The 21,451-nt window shown below is 36.4% G+C and overlaps 1 protein-coding gene across 9 annotated transcripts in view; it reads right to left on the reverse strand.

Annotated features, from left to right (window-relative positions):
• APC (APC regulator of WNT signaling pathway) overlaps positions 1-21,451 on the reverse strand; it is a 338,974-nt gene that overhangs the window by 106,419 nt on the left and 211,104 nt on the right. The gene's annotated exons all lie outside the window — the stretch shown is intronic.

The raw sequence follows: 21,451 nt of genomic DNA on the forward strand, positions 1-21,451 counted from the left end.
TATTGTTCTATGGTCCAAACCAAAGTTCAGCTTAAATATATATTTCCATGAAGTAATCTACCACCCTATCTAGAATCAGCTCACCTCCTCTTCCTCCATTGATACGATCTCTTTTGTGGCACACATTTTGTACCTTTGTGTGCACATCTCCTTTCCCATTCCTGAATATAACAATCTTGAGAGAAGAGTCACACTGGATTTTATCTTGTATGTCTCATGGTGTATACCACAATATTTTGTGCATTATAAGTATTCACTAAATATGAGTATAAGGAATGATTTAAAATTAATCTCCAAAAGGCATCAGTACAGTCATTCTCATGGAATAAAAGCAGAGCAAATGCTGAATAATGAATACTTCTGCAAAATATAACTTTCTACAGAGGAAACAGAATACTTTAAATAAAAAATCCTGAGCGCTGTTGGTGGAAAAAATGTGATGTAGCCCTGGGACTAAGTTTCTAAGGTTAGGTGACTGCACAGTAGAATCACTTTAGGAGCTGGAAGAATTTAAAACACCATTAAGTCAGAATCTCTAAAAAATGAGGTCCAGGCATTAGTATGTGCCACCAAGACTGAGAAACAGCAAGCACTACTTTAGCTTTTGCTGCCAAAGTTCCTACTGCATGATGGGAGGGAGGCCATTTTTGAAATGCCTTTTAATTTAGAGTGCTATACAGCCTGAGACATCTGCTTACAGGAGAAAAAGTTTTTCTTTTTTTAAAGGTGAAATTTAAATTAAAATAATACTGTGGGTCAGTGAGGATACATGAAAATAGGCAGTAGTTTCAAAGGTCCTTAAAATGTTTAAAATGCTTATACTAAAGTCCAGTTAAAACAAATTATCCTACATATAATTACATGCATGCACAAAGAGTTATATTCCAAGATATTTAGTATTGTTTACACTACTGAAATGTTAGAAACAATCTCAATAATTGATAACGACAACTAGGTTAGTTACACTTATGGTACACTTAAAGAGGATTAAAATTATGTCAGATATACAATTGCATTAAAAAGCATAAAATACTTCACAATAAATTTGAACAGATGAAAGATCTATACACCGAGAATTATAAGACACTGATGAAAGAAATTAAAGAACACAAATATAAAGACATTCCATGATTATAGACTGGAAGGATATTGTTAAAATGTCTATCAACCCAAAGCAATCTATAGATTTATTGAAATCCCCATCAAAATTCCAACAGCATTATACACAGAAATAGAATAAACAATGCTAATATATTTGTATGAATCCACAAAAGACCCTGAATAGCCAAAGTGATCTTGAAAAAGAACAAAGCTGGAGGCACCACACTTCCTGATTTCAAACAACATTATAAAGCTATAGTAATCAAAACAGTATGGTATTGGCATAAAAACAGACACATAGGGGCACCCGGCTGGCTGTCAGTACAGTATGCAATTCTTAATCTTGCTACAGTGAGTTTGAGCCCCACATTGGGTACAGAGATTACTTTTTTAAAAAATTAAAATAAAAACTTAAAAGATGGGGCACCTGGGTGGCTCAGTGGGTTAGAACCTGTGCCTTCAGCTCAGGTCATGATCTCAGGGTCCTGGGATCTGGCCCTGCATCGGGCTCTCTGCTCGACGGGGAACCTGCTTCCTCCTCTCTCTCTGCCTGCCTCTCTGCCTACTTGTGATCTCTGTCAAATAAATAAATAAAATCTTAAACAATAACAACAACAAAAAAACACCTTAAAAGATGATCCTAAGTAGGCCCAATGTAATCAAATAGGTCCACAAAATCCTCAAAGCAGTTAATGACTTCCCAATGAAATTCAAATAAATTTCAAATTCCTTACCTTGGTTTATAAAATCATGTAACTTAGCTCCTGCTTCCATTCCCACTCTTCTCCCCTACATCATCCTCTTGTTCTGTCTTATGCTTTTGTGTGGCCTTTCTTTCAACCTCAAGAACTCTGTTCCCAAATCTTCAAATGACTGCTCCATCATATCATTCAGATCTTAGCATAAGTGTCCTATCTTCAAAGAGACCTTCCATGATTACCTTATCAACAGTGGTACTGAACTGAAATTTTCCACCACAGCATGTTGTTTTGTCCTCAAATCATTTAAGATCTGAAAGGTTCTATCCATGTATCTATGTATTTATTTTTCCGTCTTCCTCATTGCTTGCCAAACTGGAATATAAATTCCATGAGCACAGGAACCTAGATTCTTGTGCACTGCTGTTTCCTTCACACCTAGAACAGTATTTGGTGTACAGTACACATTCAATATATACTGCTGAGTGTATTAATGTAGATGATACGAGGATGAGTGGGACATCAATTTAGAATCAAGTAGGGGACCTAAAACATTTATAACAAAAGTGTTTTGTTGTTTTTTTAAAAGATTTTATTTATTTATTTGACAGAGAGATCATAAGTACACAGAGAGGCAGGCAGAGAAAGACGGAGGGAGAGGGGGGAAGCAGGCTCCCTGCCGAGCAGAGAGCCCAATTTGGGGCTCAATCCCAGGATCCTGAGATCATAACCTGAGCTGAAGGCAGAGGCTTAACCCACTGAGCCACACAGGCGCCCCTATAACAAAAGTTTTAATACAAGGCAAAGTGTATCAAAGGATGAGAGATTAGATGATTTCTGGCTAGGTGATCAAGAAAGATTTCAAACAGAAAATAGCAACAGAACTAGCTTTGAAAGGTGTTTAGGAATTCTTCAGGGCAAAGATTCTTATTTTGTCTATTAGGTTAAAAAATTTAGACTTGACTTTATGGGCAATTAAATTACGATACACGATGAGAGGTGAGAGCCACAAAAATTAAGAAGATTAGTTTTTAGCTCTTACTCAAGAGGATAATCAGAAATTATATATATCTATATAGATCTCTATCTGTATATATATATATCTATATCTACTAACTTATAGTTCAATTTAATGACCAAAGATTTTTTTCAATCGGAAAATATAATGGCAGGGGAAAACATTAAATTTTATAGTCTACAAGATATTTAATTTTGCTTTTTTGGTATTATTTTAGCAATTTTGACAACACTGTTATTTATTAATTTTATGTTGTTAACAGAACAACAAAAAACCACAAAGTCATCTTTAGCAACCATTTTATCCAACTAATATAATACTGAAATATGTGCTTATTAGTGGGGGATATTTTGTTTTCGAAATTCTTTTTAAGATTTATTTATCTATTATTTTAGAGAGAGAGAGAGACAGCATGTGTGGGGCTGGGGTTGGGGGTAGGACAGAGAGGTCAAGAGAGAATCCCAAGCAGACTCCTCACCCAACATAGCCCAACACGGAGCTCGATCCCACAACCCCGAGATCACTAGCTGAGCTGTAACCCAAGGGTCGGATGCTCAACAGAGACACCCAGGCACCCCATTTTCTAAATTCTTAACATGACCTAATCAGGTAAAGTTCCAGGTTTAGGGCAACCAATGTTTTAAACTATCACCTTGGGAAAAAAAATTTCTGATCAATTTTTTAAGACTAATTGTTTAAAATAAGACTTCATGTTTTATCTTTTTTTCCCCTTAAAAAAGTATGTCTTATTTATGTTAATTTGGATCTTTACCAAAAACCAAAAATAACTGTAAGATTGCTTCCCAATATACAACTTAAAATACAAACTTATAAACTCTATTCAGAAAGGTAACATTTTAACACTAACACCTCAGGGGCTTTAGTTACCAAAACAGCACCAAATGTTTATGGTTATCACTGTGAAATCAAGAAAAAGAAGCACAGAGAATGAGTTTTTTAAAATAGTCCTTTTCATGAGGTGCCTGCAGGCTCAGTCAGTGAAGCATGTGACTTTTGATCTGTGTCATGAGTTCAAGCTCCATGTTGGATGCAGAGATTACTTAAAAAAAAAAAAAAAAATCTTTAGGGTGCCTGTGTGGCTCAATCAGTTAAGCATCAGACTCCTGATTTTGGCTCAGGTCATGCATGATCTCAAGGTTGTGAGATTAGCCCTCCAGCAGGCCTTTGTACTCAGTGGGGATTCTGCTTGAGTTTCTCTCCCTTTGCCTCTCTCCCTGCTCATGTGTTCTCTCTGAAATAAACAAAATCTTAAAAAAAAAAAAAAAAATATATATATATATATATATATATATATATATATCTCAGGGCACCTGGGTGGTTCAGTCAGTTAAGTGTCTGCCTTTGGCTCAGGTCATGATCTCAGGGTCCCAGGATACATCGCCACATCTGGCTCTCCGCTCAGCGGCAAGTCTGATTCTGCCTCTCCTGTGATCTCTTGCTCTCTTTCAAATGAATAAATAAAAATCTTTAAAATAAATAAATAAAATAGACTTTCTCCAAGGGAAACATAATTAAAAATTAATATCACTTTAACATTTAAATTATCATAAAATACCTAGATTAGTTGATGGATCATTTATCAATTTGTAATATACACCGTGGACCTTGAAATACATCAGAATCAATAAGGAAAAACCCAATTTTATTGATGTTAAAAACAAAATTTGCTGCACATAAAAGAATAAATTACAGCCTAATAATGGCACTTACTTCATTTATTACAACCTTAAACCAAATCCTTGAGTCAAGATTTTTATTCTCATACCAATATCCCCAAATCCTTACCTCAGATAAAGAAATAATCACTTTTCAACACCCTATATACCAACTGCATTTAGTATCGCCTAGTTTAAATCATTTGCTTCCTTTTTGAAAATATTCCCTTCCTCTTGCTTTATGCTGAATCTTAAACATGTAAAGCCAAATACAGACTATAACATTATTTTACTTCTGGATACCTGAGGATAAATATTTGCTATTATAGGTTAAATAACCCAAACATATGATTATTAAGTAAAGCGAAAAAAATTGTCCAAGAATTACTGGACCGAGTCAGTCAAGTCAGAAATCTGTGGTCACCTAAACTACCCCCAAAAGTACCTAACATATAAATTCAGTTTAAGATTTAGGATAATGTATCACCTAATAAAAGAACTCAAAATAAATACCTAATACTACGTTTTAAGAGGAAAGAGAGAAAATGGGCACCTGGGTGGCTCAGTGGGTTAAAGCCTCTGCCTTTGGCTCAGGTCATGATCTCAGGGTCCTGGGATAGAGCCCGCATCAGGCTCTCTGCTCAGCAGGGAGCTTGCTTCCTCTTCTCTCTCTCTCTCCCTCTCTGCCTGTCTCTCTGCCTACTGGTGATCTCTGTCAAATAAACAAATAAAAAAATCTAATTAAAAAAAAAAAAGAGGAGGGACGCCTGGGTCGCTCAGTTGGTTGGACGACTGCCTTCGGCTCAGGTCATGATCCCGGAGTCCTGGGATCGAGTCCCGCATCGGGCTCCCAGCTCCGCGGGGAGTCTGCTTCTCCCTCTGACCTTCTCCTCGCTCATGCTCTCTCTCACTGTCTCTCTCTCTCAAATAAATAAATAAAATCTTTAAAAAAAAAAAAAAGAGGAAAGAGAGAAAAGAAAACCAGGGCAAATGAATAAATGTAATTCCCTCCTTCAATATGATGTTTTTAAAACTAGAACTTCACATTTACTTTGGAAGTCTTTTTTTTTTTAAGATTTTATTTATTTATTTGACAGACAGAGATCACAAGTAGGCAGAGAGACAGGCAGAGAGAGAGGGGGAAGCAGGCTCCCCGCCGAGCAGAGAGCCCAATGTGGGGCTCAATCCCAGGACCCTGGGATCACAACCTGAGCCGAAGGCAGAGGCTTTAACCCTCTGAGCCACCCAGGCGCCCCACTCCTTTAAAAAAAAAAAAAAAAAAAAAAAAAAGATTTATTTATTTATTTATTTATTTGACACACAGAGAGACATCACAAGTAGGCAGAGAGGCAGGCAAGGAGAGGGAAACAGGCTCCCTGCTGAGCAGAGAGCCCAATGCGGGACTTGATCCCAGGAACCTGAGATCATGACCTCAGCTGAAGGCAGAGGCTTAACCCACTGAGCCACCCAGGCACTCACTTTGTTGTCTTTTAAAACTTTCTTTGCCAAGTCCTCCAAGATTGGGTAGAATTATTTGAAGTGTCATATAGCTTTTATGGAAGCAAAAAGTAAGATTTCTTAAGAACTGGACCAAATTTCACTGCACATTCCACTACCTCTCTCAGTAGACACCAGCATTAATCAACAAGCATCTTGACCCCAAACCAGTGTGTACCTAATACAATATGCAAAAGGCATTTTATCTTTTCCCAAAGAAGGTCTGCAATTTAATTCAAACAGTTAGATCTGCTCAATAAAACACTGCAGACATTCACAGAAAAGAGATCTCTCTGATATTCACTCTTTTACAAAAAGAATACAAAATTCTTTACAAAAAGTCTCCTACGTGGTGATAAGACATCTGGCTGGATTTATCAACCATTTATTTTATGCAAACAGTCTACATAAAATATTCTTTGCCTGAGCTTCGACAGTTGATTCTCACCCTCTTCCTACAGTCCCTGGACACTTCTTTTGAAAGTTTTTTTGGCTTTTTTTTTTTGGTCTAATACTATTCTAGTATTAAGAACACTATCCTGCTTGAAATGTTTTTAAAAACTACTCAAGAAACTTAACAGTGTTTCCTCTGGGGAGTCAAATTGAGTGGTGCTTTCATTTTTACTGATTAATTTTTTTTTTCTTTTAAGTAAGCTCTACACTTAACATGGGGCTTGAACTCCAAGATCAAGATTCACATGCTCTACCAACTGAGCTGGCCTAGCACCTTCTTTACTGCTTAAATTTTTAATAGTGATCTGTACTACTTCTACATGAACAGACAAAAAAAGCACTAAGCTACACTTAACAACAAAAATCCATAATTGTTGGCTTCTATAAAGGCCTTTCAAGATTATTATTTTCCACCTTTCATTGCATTCAACTGGTGACAAAATAAAAATTCAAGCTCATCAGCAACATATGTGTAAGGAAGGCCCTTATGATCTGAGCCCTTCATACCACTCCAGGGCACCCAACTACTCTAGCTATACTCTAACCAACTAGACTCCTAGACACTTATGACCAACTTATAATTTTTATCTTCTGGAAGGTTCTCACCCCCACTTTTTCACCTACCCAATGCTAACCCATTTTTAGGACTCAGTGTAGATGGCACCTCTCAAAAGTCTTATCTCTAACTTCTCTTGTCAGAGTTGAATCCTCTCTTTCCCAATATGCTTCCAGAGGTTCTTGAGTTTACCAGCTATTTCATTTACCATCCACTTGGGATTATTTATTTACTATTCTAACTCCTTCAAGAAAAGACTCTCATCTTGTATTTCAACACTGTGCTCTCAATATCCAGTAGCCTGGTCCAAAGTAGTTACTCAAATGTTTGTGGAATATGAGTGAACTACCTCTCATATGTCAAGATCCAATTCCGTGAAGCTATCTTTATTCCAAATAATAGATGCTCTTCCCTCTAAACTCCTGTAGAACTTAAATCAATTGTCAACTTAAATTAGATCTATTTCCCCCATTAGACCATGAGCTTCTGAACAACAATCTCTGTTTTCATTTTCCTAACTGTACAAGCATTGTCTCAGGTATCTAGCAGAAATCAAATGTGTGTTGAGTGAATGAAATGAGTATTCCTTAAAAGTACAAGTGAAAAAATAACAAGCACAGATAGCTTGTTCATTTTTTAAAAAATTTTTATTTATTTGAGAGAGAGAGAGAGAGAGTGAGCGAGCACGAACAGGATGAGGGGCAAAGGGAGAAGCAGACTCCCCACTCAGCAGACCTGAGTCAAATGCAGACACTTAACCAGGCCGGCTCATTTTTTATTTATTTCTCCATATTTATGATAATAAGACACCATAAAGCTCTAAAAACATTTTGCACTTGCTTATGATTAGGGATAGGCAGCCACTAAAAGTCCCACTTTAAATGCCTTGCAAAGACTTGGGGAAGGGATGAGAACGGTAAGTGAAGGAGAGAAACTTTCCCTAGGGCAACAAAATGTAAGGGTGTTGCTGGAATGCCAAATTGAAACCCTGAAGGCATTTTCCTATAGAAATAGTGGTATTCACTGTTATCCATGGTAGTTATGCGAGTTAACACTGCCTATGGGTTAAATAGTCATGTGCATGGGGCGCCTGGGTGTCTCAGTGGGTTAAAGCCTCTGCCTTCAGCTCAGGTCATGATCCCAGGACTGAGCCCCGCATCGGGCTCTCTGCTCAGAGGGAAGCCTGTTTCCCTTCCTCTCTCTCTGTCTGCCTCTCTGCCTACTTGTGATCTGTCAAATAAATCAATAAAATCTTAAAAAAAAAAAAAATCATGATGTGCAGAGCTGGAACATAACCAAAACAGCCAACACTATTTCTGTGAGTTCATCCTGGAGGTTTAGATTTTTGAATACTAGATATTCTTCTCTTAATATTTTCCCCCCACCCCACTCTGACAAAAGAAAATCTTAATCACATCACAGCAGGTTTGATATAGTGTTTAACATATTTAATATAACAGCACAAAAATTTATGTTAACTCATATAATCTAACAGTATATTTTAATACTACTATGTTGAAAATATATGAACAAATTAACCAAATAACTTCCCCTAAACTTCAAGCTTTTCAGTGCACATCTTAACCTATTTTTTTTAGTTTATTATCTTAGTTTAAATCTGATGACACCACTTTCTTTGCTACTTTCTCAAGGGGAGATTCTTTCCTCTCTCATATCCCCTTAGGTGGGGGTGGGTTGAGGTGGTGGGGTGGTGGGGGCTGGGGGTGAGGGCTGGGGTGGTGGTGGTGTTGGGAGTGATGGTGGTGGGATAATGGAGCTGGCTCATTTCACGTTACATTTACAACTCTACACTTGATCTTAGCCAACAGGCCGAGAAGCGATACATACATTTACAACTCTAAACATGCTAAGATACTCAACACTGCCTGGCAGGATTACTGGGTTTCCTAGAAAGCCTGCTTTCCCACTCTGAGTTAACTTCTTCAAACCTTTTTTTCTCTCCTTAAACCTGTAACACACAAATTTTCCAACCCAGGCCACTTTCAGTTGAAAACCTACGTCACTCCATTAGAGAGAAAATCTCTCTTATTTCCCTACCAAGTCTACACTGTTTCCCTCCTATTAAAATGGATAAAGCACTCCTGTTTCTATCAAAGACCACTACCCTCACTTGGGCAATGGATTCCAACTACTCTTGTGTTTCCAAGAAGTCGCCTTTGAGTAACCCCTCTCTCTCCTGCATGACCAGTTTCTCCTCTTCTACTTGATCATTCTAATGAACACACAAACATGCTCTAGTATCACTTATCTTTAAAACCCCTCTCTTGACCTTAGTCCACCACACATACACTGGATATGGCCCCTTTTTCTGTTCCATTCACAGAGAAACTTGTAGTGACCGTCATTTCCTGTCTCTATATTCTCACTCTGATTCACTCTTTAACCCTCCCTAATCTTAAAAAATTTCCTGAAGCTCAAGTGTCAAGGTCACCAATGACCACCATATAGCCAAAATCCACTGTTAGTATGATCTCTTAGTAACAGGAGACAAACTTGATCTCTCTCTTCTACCTGAAATAATGTCTTCTGGCCTGTATGACATTCTCCTGCTTCTCCTTCCTCTAATTTCCTTTAATGGTTCTGCTTTTCACTAGTCTTCTAAAAAATGGAATCCCTCAGCAAGTATTTTAGGGCTACTTTCTCTTTGCTGTTTTCTCACCTTGTCCCAAGGTTTTAGCCAACATCCATATGATGCTAAATCTCAAATTTATAATCCTATCCTAATCCTCTTCTCTGAATATCCAACTATCTCATATGTCATTTGGATGTCTGAGACTTTTTTTTTTTTTTAAGATTTTACTTATTTATTCATAAAAGAGAGAGCACACATGAACTCACAAGCAGGGGAGGGGCAGAGGAGAGGAAGAGGCAGATTCCCCACTGAGCAGGGAGCCCAACATTGGGCTTGATCCCAGGACCATGGGATCGTGACCTCAGCTGAAGGCAGATGCTTATTAACCAACTGAGCCACCCAGGTGCCCATCTGAGATATTTAAACTAAACAGACACTTGATCCACAAATCTCCCTGCCACCCACCCGCTGCCCCCATCCCGCCACACTTAAATCTTCAAATTCTCACTCCTCTAACATTACACACAGGCACATTTTATTCTGTTTTATCTTATAGTAGCAGCCTTACTCTTCCATACCATTCCAGTGGTATAAATATGCCAAAACCTTAAATTTCTGCATTTTATAGTCAGACTTCATTATTTTATGAGTGCAAGATGCCCTATATCCACTCCAATTTCCTGACAACACCTGGATTCAAAGGCTAGATGAAAGCACTTACATCTATAGATGGTATAGCAAGATTTCAGCAATATGTTAAAGGTAAAGGATATATCCTATAATTTCTAAGAGGAAGCTAGTGTTAGTATCTTTAGATAGTCCCATTTTATGTGATTTTCCTTCTTATCAAACATCAAACTTAATAAAAAATAAATCACTGCAAAAAACTTGGCAAACAAACATATTTTCCTGAACAGCACATAAATAATAGAAAAGCGTACAGCATTCTGAAAGCCTTAGCCTCTTTTGTATAAATTCATCTTGAGATTACCACAAACATCAAATGTAAGAGTGCTGATCCAATCCTTATTTAAATGGGGGTGAGGGGCGCCTGGGTGGCTCAGTGGGTTAAGCCGCTGCCTTCGGCTCAGGTCATGATCTCGGAGTCCTGGGATCGAGTCCCGCATCGGGCTCTCTGCTCAGCGGAGAGCCTGCTTCCCTCTCTCTCTCTCTCTCTGCCTGCCTCTCCATCTACTTGTGATTTCTCTCTGTCAAATAAATAAATAAAATCTTAAAAAAAAATAAAATAAAATAAAAAAATAAATGGGGGTGAGGTGTTATGGTTGGGAAGTACTTCAATCTGTTCCAAAATCATCCCCAATAATCTTTAAAATGCTCGTCTTCAAGACTTTGGAACGTGCCGTCCCATGCTTAATAGATCTGACCTATACATGAATAAGATACTGTAGAAGTGATTTCTAAAGCTAGGTCACAAAAGACATTGCAGCTTCCACCTCATCTCCTAGACTGCTCACTTTGAAGCCAGCCACCATGCTATGAGGATACTCAGGTAACCCTATGGAAAGGCCAACCTGGGGCCCAAAGCAGCACCAACTTGTCAGCCAAATGAGTGAGTGACCTTGGAAACAGATCCTCTAGCCCCAGTAAAGTCAACAAATGTTGCTCACGTGGAGAGGGAATAAGCAGAATATACAGATTCTCTCATTTAATTGTAATCCACAATGGAAATTCCCAACAACCACCTTTCTGTGTGGTTAGCAAATGAGCTACTCTAGTCAGATTTTCCCAAATTCACTTTTAAACTTGGGACCACTGTTGTTAAACTCTAAACCAGCAGGATTTTCACACTGAAATATCAGGTAATCAGATTTTAAAAGAAAGTTGTTTATCCTCTTAAAGTATCTTAAAAGTATTTTTAAAGTAAAAAATCCTTCTGGAGCTCAAATAAGAGTTATTATGATTTAAAATTCTTAAGTATATTATGTTCCAGAATGTTAATTTTTTATAAAAACAGAAATCACCCTACCATATTAGCATATGTATTTGTCTTCTTAAAGAACATCCACAGATAGTGTTTGTGAAATTATGGGTTTCTGTGGACTATAATCTGAAAGACTAAACAAAAAATGTTAACGGCGTTTGCCTCTGCAGAGAGGATGCAGGCAGCTGAAGGACAGGGCAAGATTTATTTTCATTTCCTACACACTCTCTTGCACTTTTTAAAATGTGTGCTATAGGGGCGCCTGGGTGGCTCAGTGGTTAAGCCTCTGCCTTCAGCTCAGATCATGGTCTCAGGGTCCTGCGATCTAGCCCTGCATTGGGCTCTCTACTCAGCAGGGAGCCTGCTTCCTCCTCTCTCTCTCTCTGCCTGCCTCTCTGTCTACTTGTGATCTCTGTGAAATAAATAAATAAATAATCTTAATAAAATAAAATAAAATGTGTGCTATATGCATGTAATATCTACTCCAAGATAATACTGCTCAAAGATAATAAAAAGTCTTTTTCTAACAAAGCTATATTTTTTGTTTAAAATGAGAGACACCTGAAAGAACTTTAGTATTTATTCAAAACCATGCCCATTACCTTTCTTTCAAAGTCTGCTAAGTAAGATATTATCTGGGTATCTTAATAGTGCCTACATTTAAGTTTGAGGCCTAGAAGCAAGTTGCCTTTTTACAACTCTGGAAACAACCAAAATGATATGACAAGAAACAATCTGGCTTTGACAACATAAAAACACCATATGATTTTTTAAATTTCACATGTAGATCAGCTTTAAAAGCTGCCTGAGATGGTTGCTTCTTATACCACTTCAGAAAAATATTTGGAACAAAAACACAGTTAAAACATAGAATGCCCTCATTTTGTAGACACGTAAGCTAAATTACAAGAAGGTTAAGTGATCTGTCCTTATCTAGCTAAAGACAGTGCCAAATATTTGACTCTAGGTTTCATTCTCCACTGAACCAAAGTCAGTTATTTCTGATTTAGAAATCTGTTTAACAGAGAAATATTGTCCTATACCACTGGTTGGGCCTTAATTTCAATAAAAATTGGACAAATATAATGAGGATATATGTGCTAGGTAAAAATCATGTAAAATACCCTAATTAAATTAGGGTAATTAAATGATGAACATAGGTAACACAATAAAACCAGAAGCCTCCACTACTAGGTTTACAGAGGGTCTTCAACAACTTCATCAACATCCAATAAAAACAAATGAAAGATTTTAATTCACAACTCAGTAACAGTGAGATACATTAGGAATAGAATTACCCCTCCCCCCCCCATAATAATCTGCTTTTGGAGGCAGTCTACCAAACAGTGGTCACAGAAAATGAGAACTCTTTTTTTTTCCTCCATTCAGTTACTCTTTTCTGTTCCTTACATTTAACATTTTGGCAAGAAAATTGTCACGGTTTAAGTCCGACTTCATGGTGCTAATAATAATATTTAATTAGCAGGCAGTTATCTGAATTGAGATACTAAACTTTTGTCAAAGACCTAATTCTACACTAAATCAAAAATCTCATTAGTACAATATAAACTAATATAAAATCATAGCATGTGGTAACTCATCATAAAATATCATTAAGTTGTAGGGAGAAAATCCTACCAACACATACCTCCAAAAGACAGTATATAAATTCTGTATGAAAGTGAAGCAATAACTGGATTTTAAAGCTGGCATAATACATTATATTGGTATAACAGAACAGATTTTTCTCAGTGTTTTTTGAGTAAGCATTAACTTCCTGTGAAAATGTGTAACTTGTTTCAACTCAGGCCACTCTGTAATTCATTAGGATATATGTGATATGAGTGTTCAAACAAATGAGCAAAATAATTAAAATACGTTTGTAGGTTTTGTCCAGTGTTACCTTTTTTCCAAGTTTATTATCTTAACTGATAGCTAGTATCACCTTTCAGTGATGCTAATGTGTAAACTGATGTTAGAGAAAACAGGGGAAGAACTTTTGTGTTAGAATTAAGGAGCCATCAAAGAAATACTACTGAAATATCAGAAAAGATAGAGTTTCTGAAATGAAACTATAACAAAGAAAAAGACAAGAAATTAAAGAAAGACTAGAATAAGAAGGCCTAATTAAATAGATGCAATAAAATCAACTCTAATGAACATAAAAGAATATAATAGGGGAAATGTGTGTTATAGTCACATGGAAGCACTGCAAGATTTTGGAAGCAAGTTAATAAGCACACTGCTAAGTAGGTTAAATATTATTATGGTAGAATGGTATCTTTCATCATTGTCTGGAGGTACTTACTCTAACATAAGAGCTGTTTTTTTATATTATTGAAATAAAAATCTTGAGAAAACATATATGAAAGTCCAATTTAGGAACAGCACAGACATTAACAAATATTGAGACTGAATGGCTGAGACCAATTCATATCTGAATTTAGTCATAGCCAGTAAACTAAGGAATTAAACACCAGACTCCACAAATTAAATTTAGAAAGTATAAAATCAGTTGTATTTGTAGTAAGTATATAGATATTCAAGATGCATTAATATTTTATCAGATCTTAATATTTGGTGATAAATCATCATCTTAGCTGTGTCTGGTATAGCTATAGTATCATATGGTTGAAAAGAACCTTAAGAAACTATAAAGAGGGGACGCCTGGGTGGCTCAGTTGGTTGGACGACTGTCTTCGGCTCAGGTCATGATCCTGGAGTCCCGGGATCGAGTCCCGCATCAGACTCCCAGCTCCATGGGGAGTCTGCTTCTCTCTCTGACCTTCTCCTCGTTCATGCTCTCTCTCACTGTCTCTCTCTCAAGTAAATAAATAAAATCTTAAAAAAAAAAAAAAAAGAAACTATAAAGAGGAAGAGATACAGATATATCAGTATAAGTCAGTATAATTTTAGGGAACCCGAATCAAGTCACCCAGATTTCCTTGGGCCTCTGTTTTAATATGTTTAAAATGGGAGAGGGGCAGGAACAGAGGGCACATGAAAGACTCTCTGTCTAGATTTCTTCCAGTTCTAAAACTCTCTTGTCACTTCATTCTTCAGTTCACTTAAGGGAAGTGAGCAAATCTTAAAACAAGGAAGCGCTTTAAATCTGACATAGCAGGGAAGTGAAGGGAACTATAATTAACAAGAAACTTAGTATTTTCTTTTAGCAGAGAGAAAAAAGAATCATGTAAACAAATACAAGAATTCTAGGTTTCCTTAAAAAAGAACTGCTTTTATATTTTGTTATTAAGTAATCACAAAGTGACAGACGGCATTTCATGGGAACAGCTGTGATTAATATCAGGTTAAATGTCTTTAAAATAAAAATATATTGGTATGTTACACAAAATTTTCAACACCCCTCCAACCACAGAATGTCAACTTCCAAAGACTACTACAGTTTAGTTTGCCTAGTAAAATTTCTAACTTGTGTGTTTAACCTAGTCAATCGATTCAATTTCTGAAATCAAATGCAAATTATACATATAATACTTTTAAAACATGTGAGTTCAAAGGTTCAAAAATCACATTCAGTCCCTGAGATACACCAAAAATATGTAGAAAAATAAAAATAGAAATCACAACAACCATATGGCATAAAGAAAGCTGTCACAATTACTGGAAATGAACCCTACTTCCAACAAAAATACTAAAGGACAAATGTTTGCAGTCCTGCCTCAGCTCAGTGCACTCTCCTTCCCTCTTCATATATGTCCGCTTCAAAAAAATGTTCTCATTTTATCTCTTCACTCATGGAAAGGACAATACTTATCCCAATGTACTACCTTGTTACACATTTCTGACTTCTCCAGCCAAAGAAAATATCCTCTGCCTCCTTCCCTTGAGGCTTTGCAAAGTAATGGAATAATATGATAAACAATGCTAAAGTATTAAAAGGCAACCATACTTTAATGTCTACCCTTTCCAGATATCTCATTTGTAACATAAAAAGGGCCTGAACACAAAGAAATGACTACTGTAGAAATGTCAAGTCCTCCTTGAACAAGTTAGTCAAAGAAATATTTGGACTTCTGATTGTGGGAATAGCAGACTACGCAATTCAAACAGTTATCCTTTTGAAGTCAATTTAAAAAGCCAGACGAGGGGTGCCTGGGTGGCTCAGTGGGTTAAAGCCTCTGCCTTCGGCTCAGGTCATGATCCCAGGGTCCTGGGATCGAGTCCCACATCGGGCACTCTGCTCAGCAGGGAGCCTGCTTCCTCCTCTCTCTCTGCCTGCCTCTTTGCCTACTTGTGATCTCTCTCTGTCAAATAAATAAATAAAATCCTTAAAAATAAAAAGCCAGACGAAATATTAAAATTATCATCTTAAAAGCATCAAATAACTACCAACATAGTGAAGAATGAATAACCAGCCCAAATCCACCAAAAGTTGAAACCCAGAAAGGTGAGCTCAACTTTTGTCTTCCATGGGTTTGTCAACAAAAATATTTAAGAGTCTGAACTCTGATTTGTGTCTGACTTCCAGGACTGGGGAACAAAGATCAGAATCTGGGACCCACCAATGGTAAAGACTGTAATAAAAACACCACTGTCTTTGGGCTTGGACTCCACAGGGAGTCATCCTAAGACAAGAAAGAAGGAACCAGAAGGTGGCCCAGAAAAGTTAAAGATTTGAAATTGGATTAAGGTAGTCTCACACTCCAAGGCACTTGGCAATGGCAAATGAAAACTTCTCTAGAGAAAAATTAACTTCATCTTATACATCAAATTATTTCTGCAACAGACAATAGAATCAGACCTACAGAGAGTTGACATGTTGGAATTACAAGACACAGACTGAAAAATACTACATTCAAGGGGATAAAAGTCAAGCTTAACTATTTTTGCATGGAACTGAAAACTATACAAAGTAACAAAGAAGATACGAAAAAGAACCAAATAAAAATTCTAGTAACTAGTAAAAGAGGCAAAAAAGAGATTGTAACTTCCAAATAGTAAGAAAAAAATCTGAAATGAACAGTCAACTTGTCTAAATGGCAAGAAAGACAGGAAAAGGGAACTAATAAACAGGGCAAAGGTAAAGTACACAGTAAGATGGGAGAGTTAAATCCAACCTTGTCACATAAGAGACACACCAAAAAGAAGAATGCAAAAAGGCTGGACATAAAAGAATAGAAAACGATATACCATAAAAGGAATAATGAAGAAAAAGCTGGTGTTGTTATAGCAATCTCGGACAAACTAAACTTTAATTCAAACAAAAACAAAAAAACAAAAACCAAAAAAACACTACCCGAATAAATGAGGAACACTTCATAATAGTAAGTCACTAAGGAGATATGACTACTATGCAATTCCATGCATCTACTAGCACAGCATCAAATACATTAAACAAAATCTGAGAGAACTACAAGAGGAAATAAAATCAAATCCACAATCAGAAAGGGATATTTTAACATACCCTTCTTTATAATTGAGACAAGCAAAAAAAAAAAAAAAAAAAGATCATTAATGATGCTAAAGATATGAAATACAAGATTAACAAACGTGACGCAATGAAAACATCTGGAACACTGCACTCAACTGTAGAGGAAAAAGACAATATACTGGGCCATAATGCAGATCTCAAGTTTTAAAAGTGTGAAATAACAGACCCTTGAAACAGAATGTATTCTCTAATTATCTTGTACAGTTGTTAGAAATAAAAAACAAATTAAAAAATAAACTATAATATCTCCACATATTTAGAAATTAAGAAATATAATACTTCTAATTAATCAAAAAATCAACATTTTATATCAATAAAAATTAGAAAACATTTTAAGTGAATTATAAAAATACTATATATCATAACTTGAGTAATATAACTAGCTAAAACAGTGCTTAAGAGGAAATATTTGGCCTTAAATGCATGCAATTAAAGGGAAGAAATGCTGAAAAGTAAAGAACTATAAGAAATTAACAAAAAAACTGTAAAAAATTAACCACCCAAAAAATAGAAGTAAAGAAATAAAGCAGAAATCAGCACACTAGAACACAAACATGCAATAAAAAGGATCAGCAAGATTCAAAAATTTAGTTCTTTTGAAAGACTACAAAATCTCTGCTGAGACTGATAAAGGAAAAAGAGAAGGTTCTTATAACCTGTATCAGAGATAAGAAGGGAATTCTTTCCTGAAGCCAATAGTATATAATTTGGTGAAGGTAAATTAAAAAGTGTGGATGAGAGAGACAAGCTCTTAGAGGAAAAATTACCAAAATAATTAAGAGACAGAAAACCTGAATAGGCTTAGGAAGGAGAAATCCAATTAATTAAAAGCCTTCCCACAAAAAAAAAAATTCCCAACGCAGATGGCTTCCCTGCTAGACTGCAGAAAAAATTTGAGGAACAGAAATTCTAATCATACACAAACTTTTCCAGAACAGAAAATAAGGGTCAGTTTACCTTATGAAACTAGCATAACATTGATTTCTTGACAAGAACAATATAGGCCACCTCATTTATGAACACTGATGCAAAACAAACTGCTGGGTAAAATATTAATAAACTGAACCCAGGAATAATTTTAGAAGATAATACACTAAAACCAAATTAGATATATCCCAGAATCAGATTAGGTTTAACAGTTAAATAAAATACAACATATTAACACAGTAAAAGAAAATTCATATGGCAATGAAAAGTCGTAAAAAAAAAAAAAAAAAAAGGAAAGCATTAAATTCAAAGAGAACAAAACACAAAATTGTTAGTAAATAAGATACAGCAGGGAACTTTTTTTTTTAGTTTTTATTTTAATTACCTGGTGCTCATTATGACGAGCACACTCTTTAATCCCCAGCAATTTTTCACCCAACCTCCCACCCACTTCCTCTGTTTGTTCTCTATATCAAGAGTCTGTTTCGTGGTTTGTCTCTCTTTTCTCCCTTTGCTCATTTGTTTTGTTTCTTAATTTCTACATATGAGTGAAATCATATGGTACTTGTCTTTCTCAGACTTATTTTGCTTAGCATTATACTCTAGCTCCATCCATGTCATTACAAGTGGCAAGATTTAATTCTTTTTAATGGCTGAATAATAGTTCATCATTCATATATGTATATATGTATATATATGTGTATATATATATATATATATAGACATAGACATACACACACACACACACACACTCACACCACTTCTTGAACCTTTCATCAATGGAGGGACACTTGGGCTGCTTCCATATCTTGGCTATTGTAAATAATGCTGCAATAAACATAAGTGTGCATATATCCCTTTGAATTTGTTTTGGTATTCTTTGGGTAAATACCCAGTAGTGTGACCGCTGGATTGTAAGGTAGTTCTCTATTTTTAACTTTTTGAGGAAACTCCATACTGTTTTCCACTGACTGCATCAGTCTGCATTCCTACCAACAGTGCACAAGGGTTCCTTTTTCTCCACAACTCACCAACACCTGTTGTTTCTTGTGTTCTTGAGTTTAGCCATTCTGACAGGTGTTAAGTTTTGATTTGCATTTCCCTGATGGTAACCGATAATGAGCATTTTATCAAGTATCTGTCGCTCATTTGTATGTCTTCTTTGAAGAAATGTCTGTTTATATCTTCTGCCCATTTTTTCCATTGTATTATTGGGTTTTGGGTGTTGAGTTGTGCAAGTTCTTTATATATTTCAGATACTAACCCTCTACCGGACATGTCATTTGCAAGTATCTTCTCCCATTCAGGAGGCTGCTTTTTAGTTTTGTTGATTATTTCCTTTGCTGTGCAGAAGCTTTTTATTTTGATGGAGTCCCAATAGTTTACTTTTGCTTTTGAGGCAAGTGGACCTATCTAGAAAAAAAGTTGCTGCACCCAGTGTCAGAGAAATTACTGCCTGTGCTGTCTTCTAGGATTTTTATGGTTTCATAATTTTTATGGTCTCATATTTAGATCTTTCATCCATTTTGAGTCTATTTTTGTGGGTAGTGTAAGGAAATGGTCCAGTTTCCTTCTTCTGCATGTGGCTGTCCAATTTTCCCAACACCATTTGTTGGAGAGACTGTCTTTTTCCCATTGCACAGTCTTTTCTGCTTTGTTGAAGATTAATTGATCACACAATTGTGGGTTTATTTCTGGATTTTCTACTCTGCTCCATAAATCTACATGTCTATTTTTGTGCCAATATCATACTGTTTTGATTGCTATAGCTTTGTAATATAACTTGATGTCTGGAATTGTGACGCCTCCAGCTTTGCGTTTGCTTTTCAAGACTGCTTTGGCGGGGCACCTGGGTGGCTCAGTTGGTTGGACGACTGCCTTCGGCTCAGATCATGATCCTGGAGTCCCAGGATCGAGTCCCATATCAGGCTCCCAGCTCCATGGGGAGTCTGCTTCTCCCTCTGACTTTCTCCTCACTCATGTTCTCGCTCACTGTCTCTCTCTTAAATAAATAAATCTTTAAAAAAAAAAAAAAAAAAAGACTGCTTTGGCTATTCAAGTCTTTTGTGGTTCCACACAAATTTTAGGATTGTTTGTTCCACTTCTGTGAAAAATGCCATTGGTATTTGGATAGGGATTGCATTAAATGCGTAGACTGCTTTGGGTAGTAGAGACATTTTAACAATATTTGTTCTTCCAATCCATAAACGTGAAATGTCTTTCCATTTCTTTGTGTTGTCTTCAACTCCTTTATTCAGAGTTTTATAGTTTTCAGAATACAGGTCTTTTACCTCTTTGGTTAGGTTTACTTCTAGGTGTCTTACTATTTTTGGAGCCATTGTAAATAGGATGGTTTTCTTAATTTCTCTTTCTGCTGCTTCATTGTGGTACAAAGAAATGCAACAGATTTCTGTAGATTGACTTTGAGCAGGGAACTTCTTTAATGTATTAAAGGTTTTAACAAAAAACAAAACAGAAAACAAACCTTCAGCAAATGTACTTGGGAGTGGAATGTTAAAAGCTTTCTCTTTGAGATCAGGAACAAGACAGGAAGGGCAGCCCTGGGATGATGCAGCATTCTATTTCTTGACCTGGGTAATAAAGTCATGTGTTTACAATAACATATTAACTTCCTCATTTTATGTACAATCTAGAATATGTGTTATAGAAAAAAAGAAATACTTGGAGATGAACAAAAGGTTGATTAAGACTAACACTAAAGCTCAGCAACTCTGTAGGTCCTAATTTTCCCCCCATTATGATTAATTTCAAACCAATTAATATTTATTGGGCCTATCTGGCAACATGAATTATTAACCTTAAAGATGGTATAGCCTATCATCCAGTGACTTCATTATCTATGAACCCATCTTAAGGAAAAAGGCCAAGATAAAAAGAAATCCATAACATGCTAAGATGTTCATCACACATGAAAATAAAATGGAAAACAACTAAATAACCAACTACAGGGAGTAGTTAAGAAAAATAATTCTTGGGGTGCCTGGATGGCTCAGTGGGTTAAAGCTTCTGCCTTCAGCCCAGGTCATGATCTCAGGGTCCTGGGATAGAGCCCTGCATCGGGCTCTCTGCTCACCAGGGAGCTTGCTTCCTCCTCTCTCTCTGCCTGCCTCTCTGCCTACTTGTGATCTCTGTCAAATAAATAAAATCCTAAATAAATAAATTTTTTATTTTTTATTTTTATTTATTTTTTTTTTTAAAGATTATTTATTTATTTGACAGAGATTGATCACAAGTAGACAGAGAGGCAGGCAGAGAGAGAGAGGAAGGGAAGCAGGCTCTCCGCCGAGCAGAGAGCCCGATGTGGGACTCGATCCCAGGACCCTGAGATCATGACCTGAGCCAAAGGCAGAGGCTTAACCCACTGAGCCACCCAGGCGCCCAATAAATAAATTTTTTAAAAAAGAAAAATAATTCTTTTAATGGGATTATTATACAGTCAATAAAAATAAGATTTACAAAGGAGTCTAAGAAATGTATATAACCTAATGCTTTTTAAAATTAGAAATACACACAC

Source organism: Mustela erminea, chromosome 3 (genome assembly GCF_009829155.1).
Source record: "Mustela erminea isolate mMusErm1 chromosome 3, mMusErm1.Pri, whole genome shotgun sequence".
Taxonomy (NCBI): Eukaryota; Metazoa; Chordata; class Mammalia; order Carnivora; family Mustelidae; genus Mustela; species Mustela erminea.